This window comes from Syngnathus floridae, chromosome 5, assembly GCF_059516105.1.
Source record: "Syngnathus floridae isolate MCC-2025c chromosome 5, RoL_Sflo_1.0, whole genome shotgun sequence".
In the NCBI taxonomy this organism is placed as follows: domain Eukaryota; kingdom Metazoa; phylum Chordata; class Actinopteri; order Syngnathiformes; family Syngnathidae; genus Syngnathus; species Syngnathus floridae.
The window spans coordinates 700,937-721,621 of record NC_142417.1 but is presented as its reverse complement, the minus strand read 5'-3'; the positions used below and the strand labels follow the sequence as shown (position 1 = coordinate 721,621).

Here is a 20,685-nt window from a genome sequence, read left to right as displayed (position 1 = left end):
AGAAGCATCAAGTCCACAACGCAAATAGACGCATGTGTCTGCCGCGACTTGAAATGATCCGGTCCAAAGCCGCATAAACAATGCAAGTCGAAGCTCAGCCATTGCCCTGATGCAGAAAGACGCAAGCTCGCAATAATATTTTCATGAAAGGGGAGTGAGGCTATAGGAAGAATCCCACACTTCAGTTTACAATGGACACTTGTGCTTGCGTTTATTCAGACCTCGGCGCTTCACGTCAAACCAACCAAAAGGTGTAAATAAGACATTCCAATCAAATGAAATGTAACAGGATGATTAAGAGAGAAGGAGCTCGCTGAATGCAGATGAGTCGCCGCCATACGGAGATTGGAGTACATATCCACTGCTTGTGTTCTAATTTGCCATTTGTCCGGCGCGCCCGCTGGAGTCGCTGGTGTCTCGTCAGCAAAAGGTCAGCCTTCCCCTCCAGGCCGAATCCACGCTTCACTCCAGGGAAATTAATGGTTGCAGCCTTCGGTCGCTGTCTTTCCCCATCCTTGTAATTTGCCAGCGTCGACTTGGAGGATGCCTTGAAAAGGTAAATGTGCACTCGCCCACATCTTCACGTGTTGATGAATTTAGCGAGCGAGCGAGCGAGCGCGGCGGCGGCGGCGGCGCGCTTTTTCTTGGTCCCTTGTGACAAACGACAAGAGATCCTGACACCTTCTCAATGTGTGCATGTTTTCATGTTGGACGAATATTCTTTGGCTGACTCTACATTCCCTTATCGTTGATATGGATTGCTGCTTGGGCCATGTCATTGTTATTCTTGCAATAATAGATGATAAACTAACAAATATAATAATCATGCCCAAAGGTGTACGCAGGATTAAAGAGGATTTCCACTTTTCCCTTCTTTCAAATGTAATCCATGTGCAACTAAATAGAGTGTCCTTCATCTAGTGGTCCGCAGTGGAATTACAACTCCAGACTTTAATTTCGTCTCGCACTTTCTTTTCAAAGTAAATCTTTTTCCCAACTCTGTTGCATAACTTGCCAGCCCGAGTAAAACAAAGTTTGCCTCCCCCACACACATACAGTAAGCTTTGGAAAGTGACTCCTTGATGGGATCATTGCAGGGAGTTAAAAACATATCGCTGGATAGAAGAAGTGTGTATTATCATGGCTGCGGGCGAGTTATGATAGATGGGAGGCCAAGCCGAAGGCCCTCGCAGGTCCCCCGTCGGGTGCTCAGGGCGCACCGCCAGAGCCCAGGATGAGTGACGCTGTGCGTAAAAGTGAAATCCGCAGGAAGGCAAGTCAGATATGGAAGTGAGGCTTTATGATCAGGATGAATAAGAATCGAAAGAAAGATGGACCAGGGTGTAATGTCCAGGGTTGTGATTAAAGTACATGATGGATTCCCCATTTCGGAGATTGATGATGGATTTGTAAATGGCAAGATGAACGTGAAGCCACGAAACAGTCAAAGGGACAAGCGCCTTGGGGCTTTGAAACAGTGGCAGAGCAAAAGCCTTTTTGTTCTGTTGAGACTGAAAGAAAGTTTCAATTTAGCATAGCTTTTTTTTTTTTTTTTTTTCGGTCTGCGAGCGAGTTCCTATTCCTTAGTCCCCGATACATTCTCAAGCAGATGCTTGGATCAGCATGTTCTTCTCTGTATATTATTTAGGACAAGAAAGCAGCTTGCAACATTTCTCACAGAGGTGTCACGGCAGTAGAACAAGTTGTGCCAGATGAAATCCACCGGGTGGGTGTCAATCTGCTCCGCACTTGACACCTTCCAAACAGAAAGTGAAATCTCTGCTCGAGGCATTAAATTGGAGCTATCGTTTACAAATAGACTTTGCAGTTTATATATCAATACCCTAACATATATATGTGCTAGCAGTAAGAGTTTGATTATGCTGCTATATTGAACTTCATGATGTTTCCGACGAAGACACCAAAGGCACTTTGTGGTGATATGGACCCACGTACGCGTTGGTTCGTATTTTTGTCGTATAATTTAGTTGAAAAGAGAATATGCCCTGGCTATCAATCGCGGGTCAGATAATGATGGATGGTGGCGCGGTTACTAATTTTCCCGCAAGGCAAATGTAGTAACTGGCTGAGTTGAGCGACACGGAGCCTTCGCCACTTCTCGAGTCGCGTGAGCATTAATCAGCGTTGCTTCTGCGCCGCTGGCTTTGGCTCGGCCGCCGCTCTGCAAAAGGCCGTGATGACGGTCAGGTAGTGGCACGGGGGAACGCGTGAGCCCGCCATTACTTATTGCTTGATCGCCATTCGTATCGCTGTGACTCACAGAACGGAGTCAGCAGCGGCTGCTCTTATGTCAACTTGCCGGGAACGTCAAACATCAGCTTTATTATAAAACATCCCAGTAGAGGGAAAAACTAAACATGATTTTCAACTGTCTCCAGAACGGATCAATCGACAGGAGTGGTCAGATCAAGACACCGCCGACGGTACGCTTCCAACTTTCACAGTCTGTGAATGCTCAGCTGAACTCTTTAGAAGTTAATTAATCAGCCAGATTGATCGGTTGCCACTGTTGCGCAACACACTAAATCGCAGGGATCCGCTTGTGCTGAGGTCTGGTGTGTCTCCGCCTCATCCCGCCCGGCGCCACGCCAGGTGTCACTTTGTAGCCTGAGATGGCAAATCCATATGCCGAACCAATAAGACTGCTGAGAATCTGACCGTAGTTGAGAGTTCATGTACATTTCCGTACTGACATCCCGTTGAGCTCGCATGAAAGGATCCATATTTAACGCTCTGTTGACGGCTAGCTGCCTTTTGTGGTAACCGAGTAGGTCCTTGTCTGGCGAGCGTAATGGACGCAGAAGCGAGTCTCGCTTTTCAACCAACATAACTCCTAATGAATGACACAGTTCAATTCCGTGACTTTGCCCATTTATTTTATATTACCACACCTTGAAATTGAAACCCTTGAAGACGAGTTGCAGACGGTACATGTGACCCTCACCCTAATTCCGCGTTTCTGGCAGTACAAACGTCGGCTATAAGAACATTACGTAACATCTCTGGACATGAAGACGTACTTTGATTAGATGCGGGTCTGATCTGTCTATTTCGGTCCGGTTTGCTTTTGCCACTTTGCATCTGACACACACTCATGCATGAATTGCATTCAACGGTCCACTTAAGCGTTCATTAGTGCGTAATTTACCGTCGAGGGAGCGTGCAGTGGCGAGGTGAGGGTCAGCGGTTCAAACCGACTGTATGCAAAGGGATTTGTACATGTGCGTACAGTATGTGAAAGTGTGTTAGCTTCTGACGTACAGAACGTCCTTGCAAGAGAGTGAAAAGTACATGTAGTCTACGGTCTTGTGATCCTTAACATTCTTTGTCATATGCGGTTCCAGGCTATTAGATCATTTATAATCCGCTCCAGTATAAATCCAGGAAGTTCTTATCAACGCTGACCTAGTATATTTGATGTAGTCACTTGCTGTTATCGCCTCATTGTGTGTGGCCTACTATTTGCTATACGGCTGTGGACAGTTTCTCAGCTTGTGGCTTTTCACCATTCATCAAATTTGGGGTCAAATTCTGAATTGCTGGAAACAAAACTCCATCACAGCATTTCAGCAATTGACTGAAGAGGTACAGCAATAATGTTGCAGCTCAAATACTTTGTGTAGGGATAAAGATGCTAAACCAATTAGCGTCGACGTTTTACACGTTCGAGCTGTATTTTCGCGACAGGTCAGCGGGTTGCGGTTTCAAAGAACGTATCCCTCCTCTTTTATTCTTCATATCCAGCAACTCTACGCTAGCTAGAATACGGGTAGATGGATGTTGAGTATTTTCAGAATATCTACCGAAGGTGGGGTGGCAAACCACAACAAGCATAATTATTGGCGGCACGCTTTTTAATCCAAAGCAAAATAAGAAAAACACAGCTTGGGGTCGAACTAAGCTTTGCTCATTTCTCCAGAGCTGAATGTAAAATGTGTTCCTCTCCTTGACAACTGGTAATCCGTAATCCTCACCACGAAGCAAGGACTGATTACATCACATACGGCTTGCTATCATCTGCATCTAATATTATATGATGTCTGCGGCAGTATTCACCATATAGCAAAATAAGCTCCCGAGCAGTGACTTCCAGTCTGATGGCCGGCTATTTCTTTTTCAGCATGGTGCAATGTGATTAGGTTTTCATGATCCTAGTTTCGAATGAGGTGGCGTATTAAGAGAAACCATCTTCCACGCTAACCTCTAGCCCCGAGCTACGTCAACTCCCCCCACTCTGTTTGCCTGAGATACCGTCTTCGCCAATCCTCTTATGGCTTGAGATCGCCCATCGAATTAAAGACGTGAACTTTGCAATTAACAGCACGCTGATTGAAGTCAACTTTTAGCACACGGATCTCCGTCGACCATTTGTTTGCTATTTGAACGGGACATTAGGTTTGTGCTCTAACCTTGAGAGATATACCGTGCTTATGTTGTAATCTTCAAAGCCATTACCTTCGTTGTCTCGCACTTGACTGATTCATCTGCCTTCGCCTCCTACTCTGGAAGTAGCAGCGCTCTCTCATTCCCGGGTTTCCAGGGGTGACTGGCCTCAAGGCACTGCCATTTCCTAGGGTCTAAATAGCCAATTAGCCGGGACCTTGGGAACCACGCTAAGGTAGCCATTAGTAATTAGCCATTGACATTTGGGCGGCGATAGCTATTGGATGGTGCAGCTTGGATTTCACACCAAATGGCCATTTCATTAGAGCCCTCCAGATAACGCGAGACGTGGTCAGTGATTTGGAGGAAGCAGGTTTGGAGATGCCTGAATGCATTGCTGATTTCCAATCAGTACTTTGATATGATGATTGTTCCGGGACGTGGACTTGAAATAATGTTCCATCGCAAGTGAGTTATGGGGAGACATTTCAACCATTCTTCTCAAGGCTTGAGATTCGATACTGATATTCTATTCGCTTACAATACATTGAACCACAATGTATTCATATCTGAGACTATATCATCTGTATCGGTGTTTTGAATCAAAACCACTTGTCCAAATCAAATCTAGTTTCATCACACCTCTATTGGGAACCGTTTTGAATTAAAAAAAATAAAATAAATTATCTCCAACCTCCCGCCAGCACTTTGAGATGACAAGACTCATATTGATATTTATCGTTAGTAGAGGCAGAGTTGGTGGAAAGAGGAAACCTTTCTGCTTTTCGGAACGAGACTGAATTAAATGTATTACCTCTGTGTCAAGTGTGTTGCCGTGCCCGTGTTCACCTACCAGCGCCGGCTAAATTATCTAGAAGCTTTTTCGAGTCTATTGTCAAGGGGTAAGTGTGAACTCCGAGTCTTCTCAGTGAGTCAGAAGCTGCGACAAGCCGAGGGCAGTGTAAATCTACCTTTCATAACAGCGTCAGCAGCCTTCCTGTGACCTACATTCTCCAGATCAGACAATAACACTATAGAGAGAATATTGTGGAATTATGAGCAAGCCGGGCTATTTTATCGGGACGTCCAGACTGTGCTCACAGTTACTCTAAATCTCCCAGGACAATCACTCATGTTACCACAGGCAGAAAAGGATTTTTGTCAGGCTTGTCTCAATAATACATCTAGATTTATTTCACGTCATTTGACGTACAGGCTGGTTTGGAGGCAGGGTATATCAAAGGAGTTAATTGCCCCAAAAATTATCATTTAGAAATTATTATATTATTATTTATAATTTGTAAATATTTATAATTGATAACTCTGTAAATATTTATAATTTATGAATGTCATTTATAAATATAATTACAAATGATAGAAAATTGACTTGAAGTTCATTCAAAACCAGCATAAAAAAATAAAGAAAAATGATCATTTAGGAATTATTATATTATTTTTATTTAAAAATATAATTATAAACGATGGAAAATTTACTAGCATCTCTGATTCAAGGATGTAGTGAAAAAATCTATTTACATTCTACTCAATGATGTCTTTCTTTTGATTTTCCACTTACCAGCATTTTTTTCCCCCCCATTAAATTGTCTTTTCCCCGGGAAGGATAAATTGTCAGAGGTGCATTACAGTTGTCAACAAGACCCATCTGTAAAACAGCCAGGTGACATTTACCAGAAAGAAGGCCAATACACTCCTTTTCTTCTCTTTTGGGTTCCACCTGACTGAGCTGACCAGGCATCAGCCGGCCCCCACCTTCCCCCCCGTGCCTCACGTGGCAGACAAATGATGTTTTTTTTTTTTCTGTTTTGTTTTTTACTAAAGAGCTCACGGCGGTCTCAATCAGCATCATTGATTGTGGAGCTTCAAGTCGCTGACAAATGTCGTGATCACTCATCTCGTTAAAAGAGGATTATCAGCTTGTTTGTATCTTGTTACAGCCGTAAAGATTTCTCTCGCTTTCTCCAAGCACATTCACTGTTTTTCCCTTTCAAATTCTAATTTGCTAAAAGGGATAATCCTCCATGTTGGGATTTTTGTCTCCAGTGGATTTGGATGTTGTTTGGTATGTTGTCTTCTCTGGGACCATCTTAGTGATTAATTGAAACGCTAGCTTAATTGGACAAGATGGTGCTTAGTCAGGCCTGGTTCACACATAAGGATTTTCTACATTGTCCATTTTTATCTGTGACAGAGCATTTGTATTATTTTTAGAATTTGTTTTCTTATATTAATGACTTCTACTCCGAGAAATATTTTCGTCTCCACGAAAACAAATAAACTGATGCTGAGTGTTCACTGGCACGTGAGCAAATAAGCACCCCGGGCCGCTATTTGAGAAATTACGGTAATCAAATGGTGCAAATGACATCACTGCCGCACATGTCCGATGCATAATGTCATTAAGATGATCCTTTCTTTTAATACATAATAGAATTGATTAACTCATCAAAGCGCAATTAGAAAGGGAAATAAAAAGTTTGATCTGTGATCTGACTTGTCCCATTTGCATATTGTTTCGCGTCAATATATTAAAAAAAAAGACGAATGCACAGTGCCATGAAGTGCCGGATATTAAAATCATTAGAAATAATGAAAATGGAATTAAACGTGAGGGAGGGGTGGAGGCACGGAAGGACAGACAGAGACGCTAGCCAAAAGATAAACACTGGTGCAAAATGTTTCTTCCTGATAAATGACTTTCTGACTTTTCAAGAATCTGAAAACATTGACACTTGGAATACTCTTGATACTCTATTAATAATATTCGAGTCTCTTTCCAAGATAATTAGGATGGCATTTAGGCATATTAAGAAATGCCATCGCCACTATTACAAATTGTAGCGGAAACCGGCAGAGACCGTGTTACATAAGAGGGGGGCGGGACTTGGGAGTCTCAAGCGAGCAGACAATAAAGTAAGTCAAAGCAGAGGTGCTGCAGCTGGATTGCTGTGATTGATGATGCGGTGTGTGTTTTTTTACCTCGGTAGTATCTTGGGAAATTAAGACTTCTTCGCGGTGAGGATATTTAAATGAATGGCTATATGGAGTCAACCATGGCATGAGACGACAGCGATTCCAAAGCCATATGTAGATTTGCACAATAATCTGCTCAATTTTGCATCCTCAAAGTGATATCACCGGGGATTCTGGCAAAATATCCTCGTATCTCACAAGAGATAGAATTTTCCAATTGCGCCTCACAAGTTAATGTTGTGCTCCAGAGGTCTATGACATCTATAAAATGAAGACAGAAAAGCTCTCTGGCAAGATGACATCTAAAGAAAAACAAACCAATGTGCATTCAGCAATGAATGGATTTCAACAGAATTGCAACTCCTAGTTTTGAACCGCTGAGGCAAAGGCACGTTGATATGTATCTCCACTGGGCCACTCGTGAGTGGAGCTTGTCTGATTTATCCCGAGAACCATATGCCAGACAGATTAGAGCATCAAAATCCCAGATTAAAAGACAGCTATCCGGCTATGGCAGCACTGTGATGCGGGGAATGTGACGGCGTCACTTGGCGTGAAAAATGAAAAAACATGTCCCTTTTGCCATCAGACGACACGGCGTGCATGGCGTGCGTGGCGTGCATTCAACACGCGGATGATTTTTGTCATTTGCCGAATTGGAGGTTGGAAGCTGACATATTGACCCGACATGTATCGTTGTGAAATGTTTCAAAATAACGATTAGTGGTTGAATTCATTTTGCAAATCCCTAGCAAGTTCAATGAAGCACGGATTAAGCAAAATGGCTTTTTTCAAGCGCTGACACGGGGAAGGCTGTAGGTTGTTTGCTACTTTGGCTAAGTACATCAGGTATTCGCCGTGGTTGTCAGCGTTTAATGCTCTAGGGGCGGGGGGGGGGACGTTGCAAATCACTTCCTGTTGTGCTTAAATACGGCGAGACATTCAATAGGCTCGGCAAAATTGAGGGAATTAAGACGCCGCCGTGCCGTGCCGTTTAGAGGGCGCCAATACAGCCGTCGGTGTCTTTTGCGTTGCAAATCACCATTTAAACGGGCCTCTCAAAGTAGAGCGGGCGTGAATGGAAGAGAAGATGTGAGATCTCACGTGTTCATTGGCAGTGCTGCCATCTGAGGAATATCCTTCCAGATATTCTTGCAACAGGTTCATGTGAGCTGTTTCACACAATGTCAGCCATCTATCTAAGCTGCTTGGAAGCAACCGCTGAGCTCCGACTGCCTTCACTCATTTGTGATTCATGGCTCGTACGGCCCGCAGGAAGCACGGAATCATCGCAGGTTGGCAAAAGCGGAACGAAATTTTAACACTATTAAAGAAGTGAAAGAGCGCCGAATTTGTCCAAGGCCATCGTGCCAGACCGGAATTTGCTCACAATTTCACCGTTAAGACGTATACGGAAGAAAAATATAAATGTATTTTTCAAGAACTTTATACTTAATCAGTCTTATTATCATTATGAATGTTTGTATTGATATATACATATAATCATTCATATAAATATTCAATATATTATTATTAGTTTTTAAAATATACTATTCTTTTTATGATTATGAATGTATTTATTTTAAATGTTTTTTTCCTCAAGCATTGCTTTCAGTGACTTTGTCCAAGAGTGAAGCTCCCCCACACTGCAGTTATCAACGATTTAAATACGCAGCTTTGTCTTCATTAAAGCCAAGTCTTCCACTCGCTAAGTCGACACGGACTGATCGTTCCATCGGCGGTCATTTTAAGTGCGGGTCCTAACCTCGTTGTAAGGCATCTTGAAAAATGTCATTCAATTGAACTTGGCGCCCTGCCAGCTCCCTGGAGTCACATCGCTCCCATCAATGGCTTATTTGCATTGGATCTGATACAACCGCTATTAATGGCATTCATTTCACCGTTGCGCGCGTTCCACGTCTGCCGGGAAATTCAATCTGTGTGTTCTAGTTATCTAATTTTAATGTGCTTAAAATGATCTCGTTTGCCATGCGGTTTGAAATGAGACCATGGCTCGCTTCGTAAATCGGCAAAGAGTTAAAGCAGGTTTGGTCATTTGGTTCACGCTAAATTGACGTCTGAATAACTTTTTAAAGTGAATGGTACGATTCAGATTGATAGCAGAGCAACTGAGCACAGTGTCTTATCTGCGTGCAAGAGAGAGAAGAGCAAAGTGAGAAGACTGAAAGTGTCAGTTTGACAACTTTTGACAATGAACAACGGCGAGTCATCCACCCTGTTGTTGTCATTGGCGTTTTTACACAAACAGCGCTGGCGAAAAATGGAACTCAGTCACTCGGAGGAGGAAATCTGTTTTTTTTATTTACTCAGCTGAAGACAAGGCGCTTTTTAAGCTGGGTGGGATTTTATTTCTACAAATGCATTTTTAACTCATTCACTGCCATTGACGTTCAAGATCCATTTGAGCTCGGTCGGCAGTGAATGAGTTGAAATATATTTGACATTTATATCACACTGAAAGAGCTTGCTTAAATGCAAAACGTATCTCATACATCAGTGATTTCCGCAATGATCAACATGCCCGACTCCATACCACGGGTACATACCAATCATTTTGATGAAACGTAATTCTCAACTGCTTCCCCCCTCGCCCCGTGCTGACTTGGGAACACTCGAATCATTCAATATTCACTTCGTCACGGAGTGTGCGCCGCATGTTAATTCAATCTATTTTCTAGTTTTCCAAAATGCTTTTAGTTACAGTGTCACTGCCAAATTGCTTTCCCTTCCAGCTGAATGGGGGAAAAAAAGAAAGAGAAAAATGCCTGGGTGTGCATGGATAGCATGTTACAAGGTGCGTGCCATTTGTGCACACTGAGCAATAAAATAAAATACAAGCCTAATTAAAGAGGCCTTTGGCTTCCAAATACACCGCTACATTGACTTATGTATCTCATTTGCTCCGTGATCAAGCTTGTAACTCAATTTACTTGATTTACTTCTCAAATAAATTCCCCAATGAAATGATTTCAAATATTCATGACCTCCATTTTTCGTGACTCATCTCACCACTTTTGTCACACAAACCCATTCATTTGTTTGCCCCCCCCACCCCAGTATTTTTAATGAATAGAAATAAAATAATATTATGTAAAATGTAAAAATATCAAGAAATAAACCGCTATGTGAAAGTTTAAATATTGTACGAATGGTCGTCTTTTTGAGTTCCATGTGTGCGCGTGGCCTTGTGAGGGACGTCAGGAGCTGGAGTTGAATTCAGGCCACTTATAGTATGTGTGTGAGCATCTGGGTGTGAGCTGTGGCCTACAGCTGCTCCTTGCAAACATTCCCATTGAACATTTAGAGTGGGCGGTAAAACTGGGCAATACACCAGACACAAGTGTATCAAGAACAGAAATGTTCCTGTCCTCAAATGCAAAATCTACCATTCGTACCACCTGAACCCCGTGGGAAAAAAAATGGAGGGACCTCATACAAATGTCCTCACCCGGGGCACCAACTGAGCTTCTTGTTTGTTCTTCTCCAGTATATTTGCATCTGCAATGGAAGATAAACATCTCAGTGGGTAGGGAGAAAACATTTTTCTCTGACATCAGTCCACATCGACAGTCAACAGTTACCCCCCCTCCCCCCCCCAAAATGTGGCACCCCCACACTACGAGCCGCTCTTCTCATCTCCTGCCGGCAAGAGCCCACGGGCTGGTATCCGCCGCTCCGCCAGCAAGCCTTGTGGGAATTGCGTCACTCGGAAGCCAGCGAAGGTGATTGGCCTACCTCATTTTGACGAGAGACAAACAAGAAGAACGCTTGTATCCCCGGGAGGAGTACAAATGTGGCTCGGTAGAACATGCTGGAAAAACACATTGGGACTGTCAAAATAGGCAAAAGCTCAAGTGCTGCATTTACCTTGGAGCCCATCCATTCTTCATTCTGTCTTCGCCTCAGCTCTCCAACTAAGACAAAAGAGTTTTCATCACTTACCGTGCAGTTTAGTGGGTGAAATGTATCGGCAGAACAAAAAGAGTCATTTATATCCATACAGATGGAGGGAGAAGGTGAAGCCCAGTGGCACGAGTTGCCGACAAATCATTATTGATGGCTTATGGCTGACTGAGCGAGCCCGGCCGGCCGGCCGGCCGCCCGCTGAGAGTGTGAATGTTTGATGTCAAGGGCCATCAAACCCCGTGAGAGCTTCTTGGGTAAAATTTGCCTCATCTCGACTCACTCACTTCAATGTAATGGCTTTGACTTCAGTGTCAGGATTTAGACATAGCCCGGCATGAAGCCACTCCATTTTCAAGTACCGTTTTTTGGAAAAATGGAAGAAAACGTGCAGAGCAGTGAAAGATTGCATTAACTTTGAAATACAACGAATAAATACGGCATTAATACTCAATATAACTCATTATTGCTTTTTTGGGGGGGCTCTCATCTTCAGTGACATTCACCCCGGCTGCATATCGATGTAGTATATTATTTATCGCATCTTTTAAAAGTTAGTCGCCGTCTTGTCGCTTGATGCCAGAGGCGTTTATCCACCAAGACATCATGTGCATAAATCATGCCATCATATTTAAACCCATTTCTTGTCTTGCGATGGCATATTTATGCTTCGTAGCACTCTCATGAATATTATTCTATATCTTTAATAAGCTTGTCTCCATATGGCGGGCTCTTGCGTTCTCTGCTGCTTGAACACAGTTGACGTATTGTTGTCAGAATGATTCTGGTATGTTTTTTGTTTTTTTTTCCCTTTCAACCTGTACTGCTCTTTATTTTCTCGTAGCCAATTTGAGCAGCCGTGCCGGATGCTGTGACAGTCACTGTGCGTGCTCAGCCATGATCAGCCGGTTGCTTAGCGTGTGAATGGAGGCTTTGTGTGTTGCTACACAGCATGAAAGCATGTGCAGGTTCAAGTCGTGTGAATATCTGAAGGGTGTAGCATGTGAATGTTGGCCGCCAATAAGGAAGGCCGTTGTCATCTCGGAAAATATGTGACACGCGACTCATCCTTGACTTGTCTTTCTCGTCATACTGTTTTAGCCATTCTGCATTTATTTTTGCTTTCTTGCCACATTCTTAACCTTCACGTGAATATTCATTTGAAACACGTCAGAAGTGCATCGTTCGACATGCTCGGCGGAACAATAAAGCCATACAGCATCTTGGCCAGTATCAATAACTTCTATACAGGGTTGCTTAGCAACTAGACTATCAGCCGCTACCCATTTCCATTGCACAAATAAAAGTAACATCATGATGTCAACATACAGCAGGAATTGCCATCAAAGCATTTCTTCTGCAGTGTTTTTTTGACTTTGGTTCCACTGAAGTGGCTTTGGGCTTTTTGCGTGGCTCCATCCATCTCCATTTGCCAGTAACTTTTCATCGCGAGGCCGACGAAAGCACACCTTTAAATCATCCTTAATTAGCAACGTGTAGTCAACGAGCATCTCCCACCGTGTCGCATCACTGACACTGGCGCCTCTCCCCTTCTGCTTCGTTGCTACAAAAGCACCTCCCAATTTCCCCAAATTCCACTGTTGGCCAGTGTTATCACATTTATCCCAAAATGTTCCCAGGTTGGCCACCGCCCCCACCGGCCACCGCATACGTAGCTCCGCCCCTGCCTCTCACAGTTGCCTTTGGAATAACAATGAGCAGATTTAGGAAGCGTATTTTCTAATGAGATGATCAACATATGCTTGCGCCAGCACAGCGGCTACCCGTCAGCTTAATTGGCTCAATGAGGAATCTCGGATCTGGTTGCGGCCCATCCGAAAGACGGGAGGGAGGTGCGCTGTGATGAAAAAGATGCTTGCACGCAGGAGACAATATTAAGCAGCTCGCTCGTCTCACCTTAGCGGGAAAAGACAGACGTTTATAATATGCAAATCACAGCAGCCGCAAGAGCGTTAAAAATACCCCGCATCATAATTGGCTCCTGAACGAACAATCGAGAGGCTAAACAGACCCATTGTGCCCGTTGCGCATTGTACTTGCCTTTGTGAATCAATGTAAATTGCCGAGCCGACCAAGGCTAGACTGGCTGGCTGGCTGCTGGGATTGGGGGAGCCAAATCTCAATTGACAAAGTATGATTTATGCATTTTTCTCCGTGTAATCATTCTAACTGGCGCTGGATCTGGTCCAAGGTGGCTTGAGCGGAGACGGAGAAGAGGTTAAATTGCTCTCACCTCTTTCTGCTAAGGAGCTACTGGGAACAATTTGGAAGCAGGGCAAAATATTAATGCCATTCATCTTCACGCCGCTCGCCACCCGCAGAGACCGGCTGACAGACGCGTATCTGCATCTGTCCGTCTTTGTACGCCAACATGAGTAAATGTCAGCGACCTACTCCACGGTATACCGAGTGGGCCGCCAGGAAAATCATTTTAATTCATTGATTTAATAGGCGACAAGACACAGGTGTAATCTCGCTAATTTCATTCGCCCGAGAGTCAAGTTCATTCAACCGCTCGGGCACAAAATGGAGAAAGCGATCCAAGCTTGTGAAATAACAAAGCCAGAATTTCAATCAAAGAAAACGCCAGCACATTAGGTCAAGAATTTTATCCAACAAGGGATAAAAACTACCCTTACTGATTTTTGTACGTTAGCCACACTATCAGCTCCTTGCCACAAGCGTGCAGCTAGAAAACATGGTGTGTTGGCCTAGCAATTTACTCCCACCAACAAAACACCTTCTTCACAGATGGCCTTTCATTGTCCGTCTCTGCCGCAAAACATGGCCACACGTCCCCTGAGCTTTCATTGCCCGGATAATGACACACATAATGACAATGTATAGCCAGATATGAGATCAGGTTAGCGCTCGCACAAAGACGAGCGCTCGTAGGTTTCGTGCCAAGCGTGTCGCGTGAGAGCTCTTTACGAGCCATCATGAGCCACCTGCCAGTATTGACAAAGATGTGATGAGGATAAATCAAAATTGTTAACTGCCTTCTTAATGTGCCATGATTTTTTTTTTTTTTTTTATGGCACATAACGCCAGGATTTGGCACGGCACTGCGGTGCGCTCACACAAAGGATAAATGTGTTTATGTGTGAAAGGACTTCATAATGAATTCATGGTTGAGCATAAGAAATGGCAGAATCAATACCTGCAGTCGTTGCTTTTTTGTCAAATCCAATAAAGTGACAAATAAATGTTCACAATAGAAATCGAAACGTGGTCATCACTTTTTTTAGGTCATTACTAGTATGAGTACTTAATTCTTGGGTAAAATACCGATACCACTCGTACGTTTGATACATAACATTTTCAAAACAAGACAATGACATCATTTTAGACCTACGTATCCCAATATAGCAAATTTCCCTCAAATTGCATTAAAAAATCGGCAGAAGTGGTTGCAGCGCTTTCCTTATTTTCATCCACCGAGTTCGGTGCAATTGCAAGGGCTTTCACACAAATCCAGACAAAAATGTGAATGAATGTAATTCTGAAAAATGCCGTTTGACGTGAACTTCCTGACCGATCAAACAAACTGGAGTGGATTCGTCAGCCAAGTCAGGCATGATAAGTGTGACAAGCTTCCAAATGTCACATCCTCCTATTGTTCTTCATGCTTCTTTGCATTACTCTTGTCCTGTTATGTCCTCCTGATTTCCTGCTTTACATCTTGAATATATGTGATGAAACGTACCCGCTGAGTCGCCTGCAAGCAGAAATATCACGTGCCGTCCGTCCCTACGGTTTTGCTTCTCCTTTGCTTACCTGTTTAGTCACGGAAGAAGGATTCAGGGTCACATCTCATTTTAATGAGACGTCACTGACTCTTGATCGATTGCTAATTCAAGGGTGGAAAATAAATCATTTCTTTCATTTTATTTAATTGATGATATGATTTGTAGCCGACGTGACGGTCGGGTCGTGCGGAGGTAGATGAAAGAGCATTTTGTCACCCTTTGACACGAGACCGGTTCGAGAAACAGCCTGATTGGTTGGTGTTTCCAACGCTAGCGTGTAGGTGGGATGCACGAGTTCTGTAAATAGTGGAACTCATCACAGCAGGACGGCGTGTAACTCGCCGGGGGGGGGGGGGGGAAGATGTACGGTACCACATACCGCTTGAGTTCTAAATCTTCCCTCCGTCTACACCCACTGTGCTTTTATTTTCTCGCTTCTGTGCTGTCATCCAGTTGGTCTTGGGGGTAAGAAAATAGAAAAATGGATTTTAAAAAGTCATGATAAATGTGTTGTAAAGAAAGAAGCCATTTACTATATGGCTTATTCGGTCGGGGCTTTCGAAACGGCTAAAAGATTTGAGTAGAACTTCACTTCACCGTCAATATTATGTGAACTGTGAAGGAAATGTGCGGAAAGGACAAAACCAGTAGTAAATAAAACAGGTTGGCCACTCCAATTCAGTCATGTGTCACATCTCGTTTTCGTTTCGACTGAGAGAATTTCTTTCGGTGAATTTCTTTCCAGTACCCGCACGGTTGTTGTCAACCCAAACGTCCAGCCAGCTGAACTCAACGATACTATGCGGCTTGACTGTGCGCCAGTCCCGCTTATGCATACAAATGTTCACAGCTCGGCCAAAGCCTGATAATGAGCTGGTAAGCGGCGCATTTCTCTTCGGACAGCTCGCTGCAGATGAATCCCTGGACAAACTGGATAAAGCTGCCCTTGTCGAGATTGAGCTCGCCCACTCACATCTGTACCATCTGGAAATCCCTGACAGACCAACCAGCGGCCCCCGCATCCGTGCTCCCAAACTCTCCTAGCTCTTAATCGCACCGATAATGTCTGAACCTTAAATGTCACACCTTGCACAGTTGCATCTTGACGGCAGCTACAGATGTGCCTTTCATAAACACGCGCACACAGAAATCTGTCCTCCCCTCGACTTATCATGTTCCGCAGCGCCGATGCAGCTACTTTTACTCCGAAAAATGAAACAGCAGACGACCTTTTAATCCGCTGACCGCATTTCAACCCTCAGTCTCCTATGAAAAATAGTGTCATTAGATTCTAGACACAAACAGGGGCTTCTTCGTAGCATGAATATTTACAAACTATATTTACGGGGGGATTCGACTGACAATGCGACACCGAAGACAATTGGATTCCAGAGTGGATTAAAACGTGACGATGTGGGAGCTATAAAGGAATGGTTAAGTTGTGGTGGAAGCAGGTGGACACAGATAATGACTGTCTGGGCTGCTATTGACCTAATTCTGAACCGACAAAAACATTTCGGCGACAATAGAGTGAGGACTCAATTGTAGACTGCAGACTTTATTGTGTTGTGTAACTTTTGTTGTACATATACGGTGCTTAAGCGTTGGTCATGTCTTAAATTATTTTCGTACATTTCAGTCAATACCCCAACATGGATTCAATCAATGGCTGACTTGCGCTAGCTACATGTGACACAATTTCATTTATTTCTGCTAAAACAGAAATGTACGTCATATTAAACAGCACATGAAGTTGATTTCTAGTAGATAAGCGTAAAGTTGGCAAGAACGGGTGATGAATAAAAAAAATTTAAACGTGAGAACACGTCATAGACAGCTAGCTATTTCGACAGCTGGCTAGCAATAGCATCGAAGTACATCACCAGTTAAGCGAAACAACACCATTTGTTGGCAACCAAAGCGACTGTTGACAGACTCTTATTTCTCAAGTTGTACTAATAATGGAAGCAGTGCAAGTTTTTTTGTCGGCAATGCCAAATAACTTGAACCGAGTGTTTACTCAGAAATTGCCTGCGGCTTCAAGCCAACAACCAAACTCCAGGAAGGACATTGTTTAATTCCAAACAAATATGGCCAGACAGATACTAAACTGACTTATTGACATTTCCCAAACAATCCAAGGTCATAATGGTCCAGTCCAAGTGTGTCGTTCTTTCTCAACTCTTCTGTAGCACTTCTACACAACTCGCACTATCATCATCATCCCAGGCAGCTAGCATGAATTCACAGGTGATGATAGGATAGCCAACGAGATGAATTTATGTGCGGGCATGCTCGCAGGATTTGGAGAATACGTGCGCTGGAAAAAGCCGGCGAGGAATATCTGCCGATGGAGGCAGATGTGCATGACCGCTTATGAATGCCTTTGTTTACATTTTGAAATTGTCTCGCGCGCACACCTCATTGCGCTCAACGTCGCGGCGAACGTCTGTCTCTGGTTCCTTGTCGAGGCGGGGAAACAAATTAAAAAAAGGCTTCAAAGACATCCAGCCTTGGATTGCCTTGATACGTACATGCTTGTCAAATGAACAGCGATAAGAGCTATTGTGGCCTTCTATCATTCTTATGTGCTCGACAGCACGAGTTAACATGCATTGAAAGGTTGTTTGTTTTTTTTTTATCTGTTTTCTTTGGCTGTTTATGAAAGGAAGCGAGAATGAGCGCCAAGAAATCATCCCCGGAGTGTGTAAATGAGTGATTGAAGTTCATCCATCAAATGTGTTTCAGTGCTGCATAAAGAGGTCTAAAGGTTGAACTGGTTAGCAGCCAGAGGATGAGCTGAATTGAATCATGAGGCGTGTGTCCTTGCTGGGTGTATTTAAGAGATCTAAAAATGCAAACAAATAGTCGATGTTTCGTCAAATTGATGTGATTCAAAGAAATAACGACAAGGTGCTGAAATCTGTTTCATCATCTTCCTAGAAGTGTTAAATATTTCATGATGTTACACAATTAATAAATGTCACGTCGCAATAAAACGACAGCGCCTGCTGGTCTCGGACCGATGATGACATCCACTCATCGTTATAGCAACTACTTTACTAGTTTAAGGTTACAAGAGCCTTGTATTGCTACAACTTTATTCTCATGTAATCTGTAAAGTGTAAAGTGAAGGAGATAGACGTCCTATGAGGTGGATGTGATCCACATAGCAATGAAAATCTGGGTTCAATTTAGAGAAAATACAGCTAAGGAAAAGGAAGTTGATGATGGATGAACAAAAGTGGTTCAAAAGGGGAACCCTGTGGAACACCACGAGTGACAGGAAATGGACGGGAGTTTTCAGCTACGCAATGTTCGCTCGTTTGCACGAGCAAATGCTCGAAAAGTTAACAATTCATCAAGCGGCGTCGTAGAACAAATGATTCCTCTGCATCGTGATTGGACGGAGCTGTGGGATTGAACCTTGACCTTGTCATTTGCCTTTCAACATTTGACTCACTTGTGGAAAGTTTCCCAAACTGGCTCATTCTCATTACCTCTCATCAAACAATGGTATAGCACAACAATAATGCTTCTGCTCATTAATATGCAGAGTAAATCCGGCAAGTAGCGGATTTGCATCACAAATGGCAGGCAACTGCGCAGCTTCCCTCGGGTGGCGACGCATTCAGCGCGAGCAAGTAGATCAAGGGTTGAACGGGCTGTAATGGCCACACGGGAGCGAGCAGACGGCAAACAATGGGAGGTGTGTGGAAGTGAAATTGTTTTCCGAGATTTGTAAACCGCCGGAGCATCTTGTAAGCAGCTTCGGCTCGGACCAAACGATTCCGAGCAACCCGGCTCGTGAGACCCCGGCGGCTAAACGTTAGCATATAGTATGCTGTATTATCTTCCAATGGAGCCAAAGCGTTTGGAAGCATGGCTCGTGTTTGTGGGCCTTGAAGGTACATCAGCGTGTCTCCGAGCTGTGTGGGTATTAGCGGTGGTTGACCGCAAGGGAGAGAGAAAAGCCTTGTGCGGCATAGGCGAGCGAGGCTATCACGATGAACTTCATCGTGAATGATTAAGAGCGCTAAGGTAATCCTCGCCTGCGACCAAGCACATAGCTAACAGATGAAGCAAATGCCACCAAGGAGGCAAACATGGAGCACCCCGCCTTTCCTTCTGCGCTCCGCTTGCGTCTTATCAGTCGCAGGAAAATCAGAGCCGAACAATCTCATCCCCCCTCGGGAGCCGAACTTGCGGCCCCTTAAAGACTGTTATGATGACGCACACCTCCTGCACTGCCCCTCTTGGTCCTCCACTCCTAACGACTTTGCTCTGTTATCACATGAAAACTCAGCCAGGGTTTTGAAACCTTTCCTGTCATGGCAGTATCGGGGACTTTGGAGCCAAGATCTCACTAATATAGCCCAAAAGCCCAATGCTTGTTAGCTAGAGACATTTTTTTAAACGGAGAAAAGAGGAGATGGCTCAGGCATATCGCTAAACTTAGGGCTATCAACAATTCACTTCTAAAGTTCGTCAAGAAGGCTTCAGTCGTCTAATCATAGTCTTCGTTTACTGTCAAACATAACGTCGAATAAATAATTACACGTTGAGTATTTCAAACAATCAAATGTCTTTGGATAATTTGGTTAGTTTTATGCTAACAAGCAAAAAACCTAATAGCATTGGCGTGACAGTATCGATACTCCTTGTTGCAATAGTTAATACGACCGCAACAAAGTGACATGCAACGTTGTGATTTTTTTGTTGTGTCACGCCCACAGCGGAGTGTTGTTATAGCTCGGCGACTTCTCCGGCAGATAAAAGGAAGGAAAGTCTCCCTCCCGTGTATCATAAGTGTGTCCCTTCCAATGAGCACTGAATCCATCATGTCAATTGGTGGTGCCCCCCCCATCCTCACTTCCTCTTTGATATGATTGTTTCTCTCTCCTCGGACCAAATCAATTTGCAGCCCACAGATGATGGGGGGGAATGTGTCGGCGTGCGGTCCAGCCGAGATGCTTGGATGTCAGCCTATATGGGAGCCATTACATGCACAGCGGCACACTTCCGGCTATGAATAAATCTGTTAGTAATCCCTCAAATGTGAGGGAGGGAATTACCGCCTTTACATGTGTGCAATAAGGTAGTGGCGTGGAAAACCCGAGGCTCAGGGGCCAGATTTGGTCTGCCACGGATTCAAACGGTTTCATGTTTTTTTGCCTGAATCATGCCAAAATATTAAATCGTCGAAAGTTTTAATAACCAGGTCACCGTGTTGTAACCCAACGCCATTTTTATTCAAATACTCACAGGGATATATTCTTTATCCTCCGCAAAGAATGAATCATATTACTTTGATAGCTCCTGTACCATTTTGTTAGGGTGATATGATTTTAGTAGGTTTGTGTTCCAAGCATGTTCATGGAACCATGGAATGATTTTGACAACCCTGTTGGAGTGAGTAGCAAGAAATGTGTGAATGCGAACGTCTCGCACCTCGGCTGTGCTGCACGAAGCTGCCACGTGTCCTTTATGGGAAATAAGTGCCATCAAAAATATGACGATTCTGTTTTTAGCCATCAAAACCTTTGCCGGCGCTTTCCTTGTGTTTAAATCTGCCCTTGAAACTTGTGCCAATATT

At 43.8% G+C, this 20,685-nt stretch overlaps 1 long non-coding RNA gene across 2 annotated transcripts in view; it reads left to right on the top strand.

Moving 5' to 3' along the window:
* LOC148397309 (uncharacterized) overlaps positions 1-20,685 on the top strand; it is a 157,842-nt gene that overhangs the window by 131,913 nt on the left and 5,244 nt on the right. The window lies entirely within an intron of this gene.